The sequence below is a fragment of the Pleurodeles waltl genome, chromosome 6 (assembly GCF_031143425.1).
Source record: "Pleurodeles waltl isolate 20211129_DDA chromosome 6, aPleWal1.hap1.20221129, whole genome shotgun sequence".
In the NCBI taxonomy this organism is placed as follows: Eukaryota; Metazoa; Chordata; class Amphibia; order Caudata; family Salamandridae; genus Pleurodeles; species Pleurodeles waltl.
The window spans coordinates 518,728,467-518,734,634 of record NC_090445.1 but is presented as its reverse complement, the minus strand read 5'-3'; positions in this window follow the sequence as shown (position 1 = coordinate 518,734,634).

Here is a 6,168-nt window from a genome sequence, read left to right as displayed (position 1 = left end):
CACAGTGCACGTCTTTTTCTTACACTACATAGAGAGCCAGCCTCCTACATTAATCTCATCATTCTCTTTTTAGGTTGGTGTTGTTACACAGGTACCATGTGCACTCTCAGGAACGCCTTGCTATATGACTCAACACCCAAAGGTGAGCTAAGTCTTTCTAACAAAAACACAGTTTCTTATTATGAGTCAGATTGTTTGGAGTTTGTGGGAGCTCACACACAACTCACCTCAAACTCACCTCCACCTCCCAGTTTAATAATGTTTCCAATATAGTTTAGTACTTAGCTGGCATGCATTTTTTTATTTTCGGTGCCTTTATTTAGTGCACTGCTGGAATTTAGTGTAGGGAAGGCACACCTAGTTTTCTCTTCAGTCAATCTGCCTCCGCAACTAGGAAAATTAGCAGTGTATTACACCTATGACAGTTTGTTCCTCCTTGTGTCACCTAACTAAATTCAAATCCTGTGGCCTTTATATATCCCCTCAATCTTCAAGACTTCAGTTAATCACTTTTCAGACCACTTTTTCTGCTGACCCTGTGTTGCTTAACAACCTATATCTAACTTTATTGTTTCTCTTCACCTTGGCTCTCCCATTGATATCCGATTCCCATTCTGTAACCCTCACACAGACCCTGTCCACAGTGGTATAACGAAGCTTGAAGGTCACCCTGCAAAAGTCCATGGAGGGAGTCCTCTCCCCAGCTGAGTATGTGGTCCACACAATGGGGGCTAAGGGAGCTTATGTTACGCCACTGCTGTTTAAATCATCCTTCTCCTGCCTCTAATCCACACTCTTTTCTTTTTTAGTGTGTCTTGTAACTCAGATGCTACCTCCTTTCCTTTCTCCTCCTATTGATTTTAGTTTCATTCCTCAAAGCTATTCCTTTGTTTTTCCTTCCTCTAAATTCTCTTTGAAAGGATCTAGTACATCACCCCACCTACTCAATATTTATTTAGATCCTCTGAGCCTGACAGTCCAAAATGGAAGCTCTCTATCCATCAATACACAGATGACACTCAGTTTCACCTTAATGCTTCAGCACATTGGACATCAATTCTCTTAAGATCTCCTTGATAAACTAATAAAACAGATATCAGCCTTCACCCCAGGACTGAACCCAAACAAAACATAGTTTCAATGTCTTTATTCCAACAATTTCCCTAAGTTGAAAAAAATAGCATGAATCTGACCTCTATCTCAGCATTAAACTGTTGAGTACCCTTCAATAAGTCCCGTAAACCCAACTTCAACCTAAGAGAGCACATCAATGAATGTTTGGAAGGTGCAGACTGACTACAGGTGCAGACCGACAACTGACGGTGTGCGCCTGACGTCACAGGACCGTGCCAGATCACACCGGGGGCAGGGGAACAGATCGGCGGCCCGGTCCGCCAGCCACCGCAAGGCACGACTCCCTGCCAGGGATAGCCCCCCCATCGAGGACCCGCAGGATCATGCTGCAGGATCGTGCTGCGGGCTCAACCCGGTGTACGCCTGACATCACAGGACCACGCCATATCACACTGGGGGAGGGGAACAGATCGGAGGCCCGGTCCGCCAGCCACCGCAAGGCAAGGCTCCCTGCCAGGGATAGCCCCCCCATCGAGGACCCGCAGGATCATGCTGCAGGATCGTGCTGTGGGCTCACCCTGGGAGCAGAGTGGCAGACGGCAGATCGGCGGCCCGGTCCACCAGCTACCGCAAGTCACCACACCGGGATCACGGGATCGCCCCAGGAGCAGAGGGGCAGATCGGCGGCCCGGTCTACAAGCTACCACAAGTCACCGCTCCCTGCCAGGGGGCTGCCCCCCATCGAGGACCCGCAGGATCATGCCGCGGGATCGCGGAATGCCCAGGAGCATGGGAGAAGATCGGCGGTCCGGTCCGCCAATGCGGTAAGCTACCACAAGCCGCCGCTGACCACTGCTTGCTGTTGGGGGCCGTCTTCCTGTTGGGGGCCATCTTCCTGCTCACAACAAACTGCAAAAAACAATTACTTACTGTTCTTACTGTTCTTTGTTCTTTGTGCACTTGACCGCCTTGCCCCCTTACCACCTTGCTGCCTCGTCTCTCCGCTGCAGGCAAGGAGCCATAACACTGCAAAAAACAATTACTTACTGTTCTTACTATTCTTCGTGCTCTTGACTGCCTTGTCACCTTAACACCTTGCCACCTCGTCTTTCCGCTGCAGGCAAGGAGCCCATAAGGATCCTGCGGAGGGGGCTGAGGAGGGGGGCTATGGGGACAATGAGCACAGCATATTACAGCTCCCTGGTGGGGGCCTATTCTCCCCCTGCCCTGCCACCTTAACACCAGTTGTTCCACTGCAGGCAAGGAGCCCATCAAGAACTTGCAGAGAGGGCTATGGAGGCTGCGAGTGCAACAAGTCACCACTCCCCACTGGGGGCCATCTTTCTGCCCCGCCGCCTTGCCCCTTTGATGTCCCGTTGCGGGCAAGGAGCCCATCAGGCACCTGCGGAGGGGGATGTGGACACTGCAGTGGTTGTGGGGGACTGCAGGTGGCCTGTCCACAGACATCACATTACCTGGCTGCCCTACTGCAGATCAGAGGATCAAAGTAGCGTCTTGGAGCTAAGGGCTGGATGTACAAAAAAAGGGTTTGCGACTCGCAAATTGCGAGTCGCAAACCCGGATACCGGATGGAGTCCCTGACACCGTTTGAGAACCGGAAGGGGGTCGCAAAGACCCACCTCATTAATATTAATGAGGTGGGTCACAATTTGAGACCCCCTTCCGATTCGCAGCACTCAAAGAGATGTTGGCCTGCTGGAGACAGCAGACCACCATGTCTGTGACTGCTTGTTAATAAAGCAGTTTTTTTTTGTATTGCAGTCGGTTTTCCTGGAAGGAAAACGAGTTGCAATACACACGAAAAAATAAAACATTTTTGTTTCATTTTTTCAGAGCCATTCACAAGGGGGAAGGGGTCCCAAGGGGACCCCTTCCCTCTTGTGAATGGGTTAGCACCCATGTGAAATGGGTGCTAACTGCGAATTGCTTTGCGACCGTGTTCGCAAAGCAATTCTACATCGCGATGGGAATCGCAAATAGGAAGGGGAACACCCCTTCCTATGTGCGAGTCGCATTCCCATTTTGCGAGTCTGTAACCAGGTTACCGACTCGCAAAATGGGAATGAGCATCGCATTGTGTGTTTTGCATGGCGCAACCAGTGAAATTCGCTGTTTGCACTATGCAAAACGATTTCTACATCTGGCCCTAAGTCACACCACATTGCACCTTGAGGAGTCAGGAGGGAGGATCACAGCTGGTGATCACGAGTACAGTGAACTGCCACATTCACTACCATCGCCTCGCCTTACCACGGTTAAAGAAAACTCTCAGGACCTCACAGAGGCTGTGGGCAACACACTGACGATACGGCGTGGCGCATTGGAGACCTTCAGACCCCCAGTTTTAAGAGCTGTGGAGGCCACGAAAGAGGATTTGGTAGCATGACACTGAAAGGACTGGGGTCCAAGGTGCGGGCCGACCACTCTCTACTGCAGCAGGACCCAACCACCGGTGGCAGTAAAGAAGACCTGGTGACATCAACAGACCATTACACAGGTGGTCCCTTCATAGGATGGAACAATAAGGTACTGTTTGCCCCTTTAAATTTTACTTCTGCCTTAATTATCCGCAGAGGGCCTCAACCTTTAGGGCACACAGAGAGATTGCAGGGACGCTGTTGGCACCACCTTGTACATGTCCCATCTTGAAACAAGTGAAACATCAAGCATTGCACCGTAAGATACAATGACTGCAAAAAACTTGAGATACAGCCATCTGGTTTTGGGGTGATCATGTTCTGAAACAAAATCTAATCCCTTGCGCAATGAAGTCACAAATACCTTAGGCCGAATGTGCCAAAATCATTTTTTTTCATATGGGATAAAGAGAGGGCTCCCTCTATTTCTTCAAAGCCAGACTCTTCAGATCGTAAGGGTTTTTCTTTACCAGAAGAACCCCTTTCCACTTGTCTTTATTCCAAGGAATCAGCCCCTGCTCATGCCTCAGCAGATCTAAACAAGAGCCCAGCCTTGTTTCATACATCTTCCTTTATTCTTGAGCCTTCAACTCTTTGTAAAGCTTCTTCTCCTGCCTCAGCTATAATACCTCCACCAAATCGTGACATGACCAGTCTACCCCATGCAAAGGAAACCTCATCTCATGAACCTGGCACTGATGCTCCTTTTCCATGTATCGACCTGGAGACTCTTCCTGAGGACTTCACTCTCCCTGATCTAGATTTAGAACTTATCCAAAGATATGGATGACACTAGGAAGCAAATTCTCCCCCGCCATTGCTTCTCCCTTCACCAAAGGGACCACAGCTTTTCAGCAGCACACCCTCCAACCACTCCTCTCTTTGTTCTCATCTTTTAACAACACCTGACCTGAGCCTAAATATTAAACCTTTAAGCAATAATCCTGATCAAAATACTTTGGTCTCCTCTTCGCTCTCAAGCTTAAAGTGTCTCCTATCCTCCATTTTGAACCTTTTAGAAAAATTGGTTGGGGGTCCGATTGTATTCTCGATTCCATAATGCCATTTTAAAAGAATTTACAACTGGCAATGGAATATATCCTGGATTCTAAAAGCAGCTACGCAATGATTTCTTAGCACAGAATCACACTATTGTAAACAATGAAACACCCATTGGTATTGACTTTTACTCCCAGGCTGTAGCACCGCAGGTGGGACAATCACCCTACAAATCTTATGCCAATTGAGAGCCCAGTCAATTCTATTAGATTCATACTAAGAGACTTTACAACAGAGACAGGCTTGGAACCAGTCTGCCAAAACTCTGAAACGGTTATGTTTCCATTCTTCAAAGCTCGTTCAAAGGCAAATATCTGTACTAGCACCTCGGGTACTCCTGTACATCCTCCAATACATAAAAGGAAAAAAGTCAAAAGGTCAAAAAAATCAATCCAGAGACATCCCAAAACAGGTCAGAGAAAGATATGTTTTTCCAAAGACCAATCTGGCCTGCAAGATTCCTTAAACCAGGAGGCTCCAGCTTTACATTCTTGCCTCACACCTTCCATCTCTTCGCCAACGTGCTACCTCCATCCACCTATCAGCCATCCCGAAATGGTCAACCTAATTTCAACGTGAGAGCCAACTACTTCTCAATCAATTAGGTCATCCTTGAATACCTCTGCTCAAACCTTTGAAGCCACCACAGGACTTATACCCGCTCAGACCTGGTTGCAACTTATTAGAAGAAGAGAGGGTCGCTACCTTGAGGACACTTTAACTTTAGATTTCATGCTTTTATGTGACAATGATTTCTTCTTTAACAGATCTCAATTGTTAAAATGTTTTTCTGATATTGAACCTCTTAGAATGATTGAAAGTAAGGATATACATTTGGTGTCTTTGAAGGTTGATGATTCTGGTCCGTCGTCTCAAGTATCGTTTTTCTCTAAATTTACTGTTAACAAAATATTAAGCAATTTAGAGTCTTTACAATGTAAAGGTATTGATGTAGTCCCCGTCTTGAGTGAGACAGGTTTAAGGTTAACCGAGTGGGATCTCCAATCTTCTGATGGAGGTGTGGAAACCTTTTTCCTGAGGCATCCCCTTGGTTAAACATGACACTAACTCTCACATTTACCAGGATTTAAAAATTCACCTGGGGGCCTATGGCCGAGAAGCATTATTTAGGTACCCTCCTGTTTGTCGGCCTCCTGATTTCAGCATCAATCCCCACTCTTTGAGTTGGTTACCAGCAGTTTTAAGTAGTTCTACCAAAACCTCTAGACTAACAGCACCATTAATGTAACAATGAGCTCATCCTCGTATCTTGGAATGTGTCAGGCATAAAGTCCAAAAAGGAAAAAATTGATTTTCTGAACTCCTTCAATCCTGATATAATTTGTCTCCAAGAAACCTGGTCTATTGGGGAGTTGTAGTTTAAAAAGTATTATTTCTTCTGATGTAAGGCCTACCCCTCAACGAGGGTTCACGCAAAGGAAGGGGTTCATGTTTGCTGTCGAATAGACTGCATTGGCAGCATGAATCCTTTAGGGATCCTAGTAATTTGTTTTTAGCAGTAACTTTATACTGCATTGGAGTTGGAGACAAGGTAATGTCCCTCACTTTGATTAACTCTTATGATCCTCCCGATTTC